The 12,523-nt window shown below is 56.3% G+C and overlaps 1 protein-coding gene and 1 long non-coding RNA gene across 2 annotated transcripts in view; both read right to left on the bottom strand.

Annotated features, from left to right (window-relative positions):
• The window catches only part of MAD1L1 (mitotic arrest deficient 1 like 1), a 288,983-nt gene that overhangs the window by 46,585 nt on the left and 229,875 nt on the right, over positions 1-12,523 (bottom strand). The window lies entirely within an intron of this gene.
• Positions 5,998-7,358, bottom strand: LOC115299882. The gene is made up of 3 exons (XR_003912399.1): positions 7,182-7,358; positions 6,337-6,671; positions 5,998-6,236 (listed from the first exon to the last, which is right to left on the bottom strand). It is a non-coding gene; the product is annotated as an uncharacterized LOC115299882 (long non-coding RNA).

Below are 12,523 nucleotides of genomic sequence, written 5' to 3'. Positions count from 1 at the left end.
CCCTGCTCCCTTGAATGGACCCGCACCCCCACCCCATGGATGGATTTCCCACCTGACAGACAGACCTCTTTCCTCCCATCCTGCCCCATGGACGGACCTCCTGCCTGATAGACAGACCTTCTTCCTCCCATCCTGTCCCAACAACCCCCACCCCTCCATGGCTCCAGACCCCTGGCAAGGGCAGCTGGGAGGAGGGCGAGGGCGCGGCCGGGTCGGTTGCAGGGAGCAGGGAAGCTGTGCACTAGCTGCCGTCAAAGGCAGGCAGGCCCCTGCAGCTGTGCTGTGCTTAAGAACTGGAAGCAGCTTTTGAAATTTCCCATTGGGGACTGGGGACAGAGTCATTTTTCTTTCTGAAAAGTGAATAAAACCACTTAGCCGATGCTAAGATTCTCAGCTTAGAAAACAACCAGAGGCACTAATATTTCACCACTTGAAGAGCAGCTCTTGGAGCCCAGGCTGAGCTGGGGCCGCTCCAAGGGCACCGCATGCAAGGCAGTGAGGGGGACAACAGCCTGCCTGGACCTGGCTGTGGGAGGAGACAGGACAGCCAGCTGTGCTCCACACCCGGGCATCCCCAGCACTGTGCCCCTCAGGTGAGGAGGGGCCCATGGAGCAGGGATGATGGCAGGCACGCCCTTGGGGTCCACAGCAGTGGATGGCCATGGCAGGAGGCCAATCGCTCACCTCCCAACGCTCACTGAGCTCCGCTCCACAACCTGTCCCCTGGGCGTGCCTGTGCAAAGGTGGGGTGAGGGCCCTGGCTCCTGCCTGCTATCTCTCCCCCAGCTACTGGCTCAGGCTCCGAGGCAGCCCTGCTGGGCATGAAGGTCAGGGAAGACCATACTTGGCAACTTCGACACCCCACTACCGCTACCTCCCCAGGACACTGGCAGCCTTCTGGTAGCCAGACAGGGCTTTGCAAAGCCAGGTGAGCTGGGGCTGCGGGCTGCCCTCTGCCCCCAAGTCTTCCCAAGGTATGGAAGGGCACAAGTGGGACCAGTCTGGACAATGGACAGGGGGATGGGGACAGGGGACATCATCTGCTATGAACAGGCTTTGGGGAGCCATGGGTGTGGAGGTCAAGGTTCTGAGTTGGGCTTTTACCTCCTTGGGTTCAGAAGGCTGGTGACAGAGCCGAGGGAGATGACCTCGTGGAGTCCTGAGGAAAGGCACACAGTGGGGGCAGCAGTCACACAGGTGGGGAGCCAAGCCAGTGAGGCCACATGGGAGCCGCTGTGTGATGTGCACGTGCTGGGTCTGAAGATGGGGGCACAAAGTGTGTCCCCACGTATGTGAAGGGCACTGGGGATGAGAGCAGACATGTTCTGAGTTGGGCCTGCAGCTGAACAAAGACCAGGGAGGGACCTGTCTCTGAGGTGCGCCACAGGGACAGGTAAGTGTCCTGGTGACCCAGGGGCCTGACCACAGATGACAGAACTGCCTGCAGCCATGCATGCAGGGATGCCTTGCATGAGACCAGGCTGGGCGGGGAGCCTGGCTGGGCCTCAGAGGTCCCTGTGGGAAGCGCCCCTGGGCCTTGCTGGCAGGTGCACAGAAAGGGACCCTGGTGGGGAGGTGCTGGCTCTGCTCGGGCCCAAAGCCGGGCCACACTGCCGGGCCTGAATTAGTCACATCTCCTAACTTCTAACTCTTTCAGTTTTATATTTTTAAATATTTAATAATTAGGCATCAAACATTCATGCAATTTTATCAGAAACTGTGGGAGCCAGTGCCGCAGGACAATGGCTGTGGGGCCGGGGCCGGGTCCTTGTCCTGGCCGGCCACGGGGAGGGGCCGACGCGGCCACTGGCTGGACCACAGCCTCAGGCAGGCCTTTTGTGGGGGCCGCGCTCCAGAGCAGGTCCAACCCCTCCCTCCCCCATGCAGCACGTGTGCCCTCATGGGTCCCCCTCCTCCAGCTGCCTTCCCAGGCCAAACCCAAGTTCCAGGAAAGGGGCCCAGGAGGCTGGCAGGCACAGGGGGGCAGAACCAGCCTGCAGATCTGTATGTGCCCATCTGCGCATGCCCGTGCCCACTGGGGGGGTTCAGGCGCCCACCCCCTTCCTCTCGAAGCACTCAGAGCGGCCTGTCCATGAGGGGGCACGGCGGACACCACCCGACTGCCGTCCTCTGTGAGCAGTGCACAGGCCCATGCCACCCACTTGCCACGGCCTTCTGCCGTCCTAGGGAATGGTTTGCTTGAACTGCCTGGAGCCAGAGGGCCCCTGGGACAGAGTCTCTCCATTATGAGCCCATGTTCCCCTGCTGGGCCGGAAATTGCACGTTTTACACAAGAGAGAAGACATTCGCCCTGGAATTATATGCAGATGAGCAGCGTGTGTGCCCACTGCCGGCTGCCTGGCAGACGCCCACCCTGGGTAAGCTCAGTGCCAGCTTTCAAACAGGGGCATCTCTGTGTGATTAACGGCTCACTCCACAAGCAGCTTGTCACCTTGCACAGAAATGGTCTGAAAAGACACCAGCAATTACAGCCACCAGATTACGGGGTGGGAGGGTCCCGGGTGGCAGGCGGGCGCTCATGTGATATCATGTTCCTGGGAAGGCTCCCTCCCCCACCACTGAGAACAGAGAGCAGTTGAAGCCCCAGAGGATGCCCCCCCCCACCCTGTCTCACTGGGCGCCAGGCTCCCCACCCTGGTGCCTTTGCGGGGGTGTGGGGGACCAGCTGGGCCTTGGTGGATGGCCATGGCTGGCGCCTCGTCCAGGCAGCTGACAGATGTGGGGTCAGGCCCAGAGAAGGTCAGTGCCTTGTTCACAGTCACCCAGCCGGGGAGCAGAAAAGCCGGACACTGAAGCCAGGACTTTGGAGTGGGGAGGGTTCCCCAAAGGCCAGCAGGCAGCGCCGGACACCCCACACCATCTTGGGCCAAGAGTCTGGCCACAGGTGCTTGTTGGGGGCCCTGTCGGCCATCTCCCCACCAAGGGCCCTTCTGGGACCCATGTGCTTGGGGTGTGTGCAGAGCTCATCGGCCTCTGATTTACTCACTTATCCTGTTGTTTACAGCACATTTCTTCCAATTAAAGCATCCCCACTCTGCCCCCCCACCCCCAGTGAGGGGCAGCCAGCCTATACCAGCAGATCCCGGAAAAGAGCCCCGGGGGGAGGCCTCATGTCCTCTGTGTGCCCTGGTCCCCCAAGCTCTGTGAACCCCAAGAAGCATCACTTACAGCCACCTCCATTTCATGGGTACAGACCCTGGGGGTCACACAGATGCCCACACATGCACACACACACATTCATGCACGTGACACTCATGCACGCACACACACACAAGTGCTCACACAGGCACACACACATTCATGCACGTGTACACATTCGCTCACACACAGCCGCCAGAGCCAGAAGCCATCTACAGGCCGGAGGCACACAACTACATCATGTCACAACCCCCCAGATGTAAACTAGAGAGCAGCGCTGCTTAACCAAAGTTTCTGGCAACTTCTTTCCACATGCACGCTGGCAGGCAGGACCGCTGCAGGGGAAGGCCACGACGCCAGCAGCCACGCCAGGCTCCCTCTGATCCGTTCTGCGTGTCACGTGTGTTGTGAGTCTCTAACAGCGGGCGCAGAGAAGCAGAACCTGGAAGGCAAGCTTCCTCTCGGAAAAGAGAAGAGCCTCTCAGAGCTCATCTTTTATTGACGGAGTCATTTTCGAGTCAATCTGTCTGCTTTGGGCAAGACAAGATTTTAAATCTTTCTCTCTCTCCCTGCTTTCAAGATGCGGCAGTCTATTAAAACCTGCTAATGTATGCGGCTAGGCCTCGAGTCTGGAAGGGAAGGCAGGAAGAGGAGGACCGAGAAGCGGTTCAGCTGCAGAGCGGCCCACAGGCCCAAAGGGAGCAACAAGGTAGTGCTCCGGGGATTGGGGTGCAGGCGGGAAGAGGGGAGGGAGAAGTGAGAGGTGAGCAGGCGCATAGCAGATGCACTGCCCGGACAGGGAGGGAGCGCCGTGAGGTGGCAGGCGCCTTGCTGCCAAGGACACACGGTGGCCAGGACTGGAGTCTGGTCTGTGCCGCTCCGCCAGGTACAGCGGGGAGCAGGGTCTCCTGACAACTGATCTTCCGAAGAAAGTGCTGGCCTTCACTGTCTGCAGCCACGGAGCCCCTCCTGCCCGCCAGGCTGCGCAGTCTCCAGCCGGGCCTGGCCCCTCCGTGCGAGACCACCACAGGCACTACCTGTAGATGCCCTGGCAGGCAGCAAGCCGAGACACCCCTGGGGCCTCCGCCTGCTCCTGTGCCCCCCGCGCTGTCCACCTGGGGTCTGTGGCCTATGTCCAGGACTGGCAGCTGGGCTGCTCCTGCCCTTATGCCCTGGCATCATAAGGACCTGGTGGGTCAGAAGAAGGAAGTTTTTCCAATCAATGGAGACAAGGGACCAAGACAGAGGCCGTGGAGAGGTGTCGGTGCCTGATGCCCAGAAGCAGGACCCTGGGCTCATGGGCAGGCCCTGCAGGGGCAGGTGAACTAGGGAGGCAGAGACCATCCAGGGCGCCTGTTGCATCACATGGCTCCTCCAGCGACCGGGCAGGAGGGTGGCGGGTCTGAAGAGTGGCAGCTAGTCTGCTATGGGAGGTCTGGGAGGGGCCGAGTGCCAAGGAAAGCTGTCACTGGATGGAAATGCCAATGGCACAGGTTCTCCGCGGAGCCCTGGGGGACGGCAGTCCCTGCCAACAGCCTCGTGTTAGCCCCTTGATGGGAGACTTCTGATGCCCAGGGCTGTAGGAGGAGATACCTGGGTGGCAGGTGAGGCCACAGTGGCCTGAGAACCACCTCCCCGCCCTTCACCAGCAGCCCCAGGAATGAGGACTGTAGAAAAACTGCTCAGTTATTACTCTATTTCTCATAGGTGTCAAGACTGAACCGTGTGGCCGGCGCCAGCGTGGACAAGCAGGTAGGAATCCCAGATCTGAGGGAATGACATTCCAATAGGGGACACAGATGAAAACACACATGAGTGGGCGAGTGGTCCCCAGAGGTGGTAAGTGCTAAGGAGAACGAGAAAGCAGGGTGGGGAAGGGGCTGGTCACAGCAGACCTCTGGGAAGCCAGGGCGCGAGCCGCTCGCGGCAGGTAGCAGATGGCCAAGTGCAAAGGGCCTGAGGTGGGAGGCAGCTTGGACCATTCAAGAAAAGCAAGATGTTGGCAAGCTGATGCAGAAACAGATGCAGAAATGACAACCACATGTAAGAAGAACAGTAAGGCTAGGCTGTGGTCATGGAGTCTGCGCCACTCAGCCTCAGCAAAATGCCAGTGTTAGGACCTTCTGTCATGATCTAAAAAGAAATTCAGTGAAGGTGTTCTCACTTTTACGAAAAAAGGCAAAAAGGAAAAGTAGCGTCCAGCATTGGTTTTGCAGCTTGCACCGCCAACAGGGGCCCCAGCTCCTTCCCCGGACCCCGCTCAGCATCCTGGCGTCTGGGTGCTGGATCTCTGAGCTGGGTCTGCGGGCACCTGTGCACTGTCCTGATGGATTCTGTGTATCCGTCAGCAAGATGGGGCCAAGGTGTCAGAAACGCCTGCAAGGGGAGTTTTCCAACAGCTGGGTTTCCAGACAGCAACAAGTGAATGACTCCTCCCTCACACCATGTCCAAAGATTAATCCGATGCAGAGCGTAGGCCTACACATAAAAGCTCCTAGAAGAAACCAGGAGATGGCAACGCTGGGGTAAGTGAGGATTTCTTAGACAAAGCGCTAGGCATTGAAGAAGAAACAAGCAGATTTGATGTCATCAAAATTTAAACTTCCACTGATCAAAAGGCAGCACAAGGAAAATGATCACAAGAAAACAAATACTCTAAGTAAAACGTGGGCTGAAGATTAAAGAAGACGGTCCAGGGGCGCCTGGGGGGCTCAGTCGGTTAAGTGTCCGACTTCAGCTCAGGTCATGATCTCACGGTTCGTGGGTTTGAGCCCCGTGTCGGGCTCTGTGCTGACAGCTCAGAGCCTTGAGCCTGCTTCAGATTCTGTGTCTTCCTCTCTCTCTATCCCTCTCCTGCTCACGCTGTCTCTCAAAAATATATAAAACATTAAAAATAAGAAGAAGATGGTTCAGCAGAGTAGATGTATGTGGGAAGATGCTCGACGCTGCTTGCCACAGAGAGACGTAGCCACGGCACACCTGTCTGCGCAGCTGGAACCAAAAAGCCGGGGACTCGCCAGCGCCAGGAGCACGCGGGGTCCCGGAGCACACGCAGCGGCTGAGAGGTAGCGGAGCCACTGTGAAAAACAAGTTGGCAGTTTCCTAAAATACTGGATATAAACTCACCCCCATTTCCCCCCCAGAAAGAGCCTGAATCCACTCCCACCCAGTGCCCACCTCTGTGCACACAGAGCCTTGTGTTCAAACGTGCTCAGCAGCCACATTTGCTGGAACCCAAGAGGGGGCCGTGCGCCTGGGCCCGTTGAGGCGTGGTCTGTACCGGGAGTCTTAGTGACACAGAGAAAGGAAACAAAGCTCCATCACGTGGACACTACGCCACAGCCAGACTTTAGGAATCTTCCGGTGAGTGGTGGAGGGCAGACACGACAGCCCGTGTGCTGCGTGACCCGGCTGGTGGGAAAGTCCAGGAAAGACATCACCAGAACGCAGACTTGGCCCTGGGACCATGTGCTGCCACGGACACTGGCTCCTGGCCGGTAGCAGGGTCCCGTCTGGGGTGACAGAAAGGTCCATCATCAGGAAGATTGCAAACCTTGCATACTTACTAGGATCACTGTACACTTAAAGCAGGTGAAGGTCCGAGCTTCTTTTTTAAAGGCTCTCAGAATGGTTTTAGGTTTGCAGCATGACTGAGTGGAGAGCACAGATTCCCTTATATGGACGCACAGCAGGGCCTCCCCCACTACTGACATCCCCAGGACGGTGCATTCGTTATCACCGAGTCCACAGTTTACGTGAGGGTCACTGTGTGGTGTGTGTTCTGTGGGTGAGACAAATGTGTCCCCCAGTATCATCAGAGTAATCAATGCTGGTGCTCCACCTGGGCCCCGGCCGCCCCACCCCCCCTTACCCTCTCCCACCCTCCCCCCCGTCTCCGGGTCCTGCCTCGCCCAGATGCCCCCCGGCTGGGACCACACAGGGGCGGGCCCCGCAGACGGGCTTCCTGCACCCGGGGACACGCATCGAAGGCTCCTCCGCGTCCTCTCGGCTCTGCGGCTCACTTCTTTTCAGGGCTGAGTGACATCCCGCTGCCCAATGGACTGTGGTTCGTCTACCGGCCACCCAAGGGCATCCCGGCTGCCGCCCGGTCCCCGCGATGATGGGTGACGCCGCTGTGCACACCCGCGTGTGGGTCTGTGTGCACGCACTCTCTCGTCTCGGAGTGTGACTGCTGGACCGCACGGTGGGACCTGCTGTGTTGTAAGACACCAGAGTCCCTTTTGACGCGGCTGCATCATTCTGCATCCCTGCCATCCCCCATTCTGCCAGCATCCAGCAGTGACATGTAGTACGCTGTGGCCCTTCCTTGTTTCCGTGGAAATTCAGATTTAACCATGCTAACTTTGCGATGCCCTAGGGACACCCACGTGGGGGTATCCAGTAGAGGGATGGGCTGCACACACAGTTTTTCTCTGGATGGATGCCACCAGGTTGGCAGGGACGCCCCCACCCTCTGGTCCCCAAGTGGGCAGCCTTGCCCAGGACTCTGGCTCCACTCTCCGGTGCAGAGGCTGCCGCCAAAGCAGTGGGGGTGGGGCTGAGTAGCAGCAAGAGGGGGCCAGCATCCCTGCCGGCAGAGGTGAGGCCCAGGGTGGCCCAGGACTGGCTGGGCGCTATGTCCGGGCTCAGGGGCCACCAGGGAGCTCGTTCACACAGAGCACATGAGGTAAGGCTCCATGCCCTGCCCCGTCTGCCTGCAGACCCGCTGAGTACACTACGTGACTTCCTCACAACTCCAATTACACACCCAGTTGATGGCGCTGCCCTTTATTACCTGACACCGAGAACGAACAGCGTGGGGAGAGAAGACCCTGGGATACACGGTAATTAAAGCACCAATAGGCTTTCCACAAAGCCCGCTGCATGGAGGCAGAGGAGGGTGGGCCCGGGCCCCTGGGTACTCTCCGGCCGCGCTGTCCACCCACAGGGCCGGCCTGTCCTAGAGTGCTGCACGACCCCACAGCTGACCACATGGTTCCGACTGCCCACAGAGCGGCCATGGAGCCGGGGACTGCTCCCTCCTCACGCTGGTGCTCCCACCAAACAGACACCCTGCCAGGCGGGGGGACAAAGAGTAGGTGCAGAGCGCCTCAGGGTGCAGCTGGGCGGACTGCGCAGTCCCTGAGACCTTGTCACAGCAGTGTCGTGGGGACTTCTGGCCCAGAGAGATGGGGTGGATCTTCTCTGCTCCTCTCTCCCAAAGACAGCCAGGTGCTGGGAAGGGGGGGATGGGGGCGGTACAGCAGAGTGGGATGAGGGAGGGGAGAGGTCTGGGCCCTGGGACTCAGGCAGGACTTGTGACCGCATGGAGCAAAGGAAGGTGATGTGGACCCCGGCATGCAGGTCCCAGCCTGGCAGCAGCAGATAGCTCGTGTGTGTGTGTGTGTGTGTGTGTGTGTGTGGCGAGGCGCTCCCTCCCTGCAGCCAGGCCGCACAAGTGTGCGCCTCAGAGTCCTCCCTCCGCAGACACAGCTCGGAGCCGCTGAAAACTCGCCTACCAAGGTAATGAATAACCTTAACACAATCCCAGCAAACCCCAAAACCTCCACGTCTTTTTCTTCAACTCCACAGAGTAATTCTAAACTTCATTTAGAGTAAGAGAAGGTACGACAGTCCGTCGGCGGAAAAAAAGTACCACCTTGCTCTACATGGGATATTAAAACATATTTTAAAGTTACAATTACAAAAGGAATACAGTACAGATAAATGAAATTTAAAAAACCCAGAACACCTGAATACAGATCCTCTTCTGTAACAGAACTTAGCAACCTATGGAGCGCGAAATGATCACGGGGAACCCGAGGTGGGCCAATGCCCAGTGACCCGGAAAGAGGTTGATTCAGAGCCTTCCTGACCTTGCTCCACACACCAAGATAAGGTCCAAGTAAAGCAGATCTTTACATATGAAAAATAAGCCCCCAAAAATCCCAGAAGAAAATAAAATTACTTATCAGATCATGAAAGGCCTTTGTAAGCATAAAAATAATGGAATTAATAGAAGAGATTCTGAAAACAGTTAAGCCTTTCTATACAAAACCATCATGAAGGAAAACTGGATGCTTCTGCCCAAACTGCGTACGGAGGCAGTCCAGGAACACGGACATGGGGAGACCATGTGCAAGGGGGGCATAGCATGTTCCTCTGTGTCATTGAGCAAAGAAAGCACACTAAAATGGTGCCGTTTTTATGTAAAATTAAAAAACCACTATGCAGTAAAATTGACAGTTTTTGGTGTACAGGCCTGCAGAGGCCTGCATGGCCACTGCTTCCAAGATGCAGGACAGCTGCCTGCCACGCACTGACCACCCCCACCCCCAGCCAGGAAACCCATAGGTGGTCGTGTCCCCTCGGCGGGTGACCCTCCCGTCCCCCACTCACCCGGCAAAGGGCACTGTGGCTGTCAGTGTCTGCAGGGAGCGCGTGTGGCACTGCCACGCACACAAGTTCGGGTCCGGGATGGACGACAACGTGGGCGCAAGCCCGTCTCTGGTGAAGGCGCTCAGCTAGACAGACTGCCCGCCGGCCCTGGAGGGCAGAGGCTGCGAGGGGCTGATGATGGGACCTGGGGGACAGTGGCCCAACCACAGGGTGAGCAGACGCTCGCCGTGTGGGGCCTTTGCGGCCAACAGTGAGGGGCATCTCACCCTTTGTTCGGAGCCCCTCTGCCGCCTCGCCTCGGTACTTCTTCCTGGATGAGTGGCTAGACTCACACCCAGGATTTCAGTGGTGGAGGGTGAACAGAAATGGCATCAGGCTTCTGATCTTAGTGTCCACGTGTCTAGTACGTAACACACAACAAACATACACACGCACTCACGTGTCTTATAAACGTGGTCAGCAAGGCTGCGGGATACAGGACCACCTGGGTCACAAAAATCCATGAACTCACATTATCAGTTTCCTTGTTCTGTACTTCTTGGGATCTGCCATTCAGGCCTCTGTTCTCTCCCACCCCACCCTTGGCTGCCTGGCCTGGGACTCCCACAGTGGCGGGTTGGGGCACCAGACCCCCTCTGCCTTCTTTCCAGTCTGGGCAGGTGTGGGGTGGGTCACACCCAGTCAGGCCCAGTGTCGGGAGGCAGCGCCCGTAGATGCTCTGCCCAGCCGAGGGGGCCCCTCTTTGTTTACTTCGCTGTTTTCCTGGATTCTGAATTTTGTCAAATTACTTCAACTGACAGGTGAGTCCTGGAATAAATACGGAAACAAATTCCTACAGGTCTCATCTTCTGTCTTGTCACAGGTTTTCAAATTAGGGTAATATGTGCTTCATAAAGTGAGATAAAGGGGCTCCCTCTTTACTCTTCTTGAAGAGATGGTGCAGAACTGGTGTTCATTGTTGTTTGGCAGAACTCACTAGTGAAAAGCACGTGGCCCTGGACACTTCTTGAAGTTTGCTGACTGCAGATCCCATGTGTGGAACAGGTGCAGGACTCTGGAGGCCGTCGGCTCCTCTCCAGGCTAGCGCTAGAGCGGTCTGGGTGTGCCAAGGTCGGCCGCTGGTGCCTGTTCGGATCCTGGTGTCCCCTCCCCAGGCGAGAAGCCGTGAGCCTGGCTCAGGTGCAGCGAGCACTAGGTGTAGACAGAGCTGAGTGAGGAGCCCTCACCTGCTGGCCCAAGAAGTGGGGGGGAGAAATCTGCTTTCTTCCTTTTCTCCTGCTCCCCTTCCCAGGGTCCTGGGCAACCCCACAGAGGTACGGGTGTGGCTGGGCGGGCGCTAGCACCTCAAGAGCTGTGACCTCAGGGCAGTGGCGTGAATCCTCACTGCTCTCCCTGCTGCACCCCACAGCATGTGCTGACACAGATGTGAAGTACACAGTAGAGCAGGGAGGGCAATGCCCTGAGTGTCTGGCCAGGGGCTTTAGGAAACTAGAAACTGGGGCGTCAGGAGAGGGGACTTGGGAGGGCACGCCTGGCACCCACGTGGACTGCAGAGGGTGTGTGGGCCCCGAAGCTGCCCTGGTGTGGAAGCCCAGTGCTCAGAGGGCATGGGAGCCGCCACCTGGGCCCACCGCATAGACCGCCTGCTGCAATCAGCCAATGGGGTTAACACTCTCTGTGGGACTGCAAAAGACCTGCCTCTCCTAAAGTGCCATTCGAAACCTCCAGAAAACAGCAAAAATTAAGCGGTCCTTGAAGAACCAAGAAAACACAAACCTGCTAGGAAACACACAGCCAACAAGTGCCACACCCAAATCATGGTGATGCTGGAATGATCCAGCAAGACTTTACAGATGCTCATAAGATACGTACTTGGCTTGTCACGTCTACTCAGGAACAGTACTGTACCTACGAAATGGCTGCAGAGGCCACACCAGCAGACAAGTCCCCAGGCCCCAGACGCTGCTGCTGTCCCCTCCCTCCACTGTCACCTGTGGTCTGAGTTTCTTACATAGGGCAGGTCACCTGAATGGAAACCACAGAGGCCAGAGCTCGAGCAGCAATGTCGATTTCCAAAGTACTGACAGATAGAGCTCCTGACCCGGACGCAGCAGGGATGTTCCTCGGGAGTAGGGACATGACAGCTGTCACCACACGCGGGGAGCCTTGGGAACCTGCTACAGCAGACTTAACCTGAAAGAAACTCCTGGGGAACAGACAGCAGGGGAAACCTGGGATTTCAGGAGTGGAGAGAGAGTAACAGAATTCTAAATGTCTAGGCAAAAATCACAAACTGTTTTTCTCCTCTTATGCTCTTTAAAACAAGGATGATTGGTAAAAGCAAAAATTGTAACATTTTATGGCGGGGCTTTCAGTGTATGTAGAGGAAACATCCGTGGCCACTAGCACATGGGGGTGGGTGGGCGGCAAAATCGTGTCATGGTAAGATCTTGACCTTCCAAGTAGTAAAATATCAGTTGCAAGACCACTGCAGGTTTTGTGTGCATATCGTAACCCCAGGAGAAGTCACTATAAAAAGTATCCACAGAGATATAATAATTAAAAAAAACCCAAAGATAAATCAAAATAGAATAATAAAAATTGTTAAAATAACTTGAAAATAGGTAGAAATGGGAAAACAGGAATAAAATAGAGGGCAAGAAAAACTAATCATAAATAGCAGGCCTAAATCCAAATGTATTAAAATATTACATTAAATATAAACGGTCTAAGCACATTGATTAACAGATAGAATACACAGTCTCACAAAGTACACATGGAAAATATCCTAAGATAGCTCAGTACCAGCCATTAGACAAATCTTGAATTTAAAAAAAATCATAAGATATTATACAAAGCATGTTCCTTAAATGTAAAAGAATTAAATAAGAAATTAGTAACAGAAAACCACCTGGAAAATCCCCAGGCATTTTGAAATTAGAAACACATTTCTAAATGATGTATG

Source organism: Suricata suricatta, chromosome 8 (assembly GCF_006229205.1).
Source record: "Suricata suricatta isolate VVHF042 chromosome 8, meerkat_22Aug2017_6uvM2_HiC, whole genome shotgun sequence".
Taxonomy (NCBI): Eukaryota; Metazoa; Chordata; class Mammalia; order Carnivora; family Herpestidae; genus Suricata; species Suricata suricatta.
The sequence above is the reverse complement of the archived record's forward strand: the minus strand, read 5'-3'. Positions and strand labels throughout refer to the sequence as shown.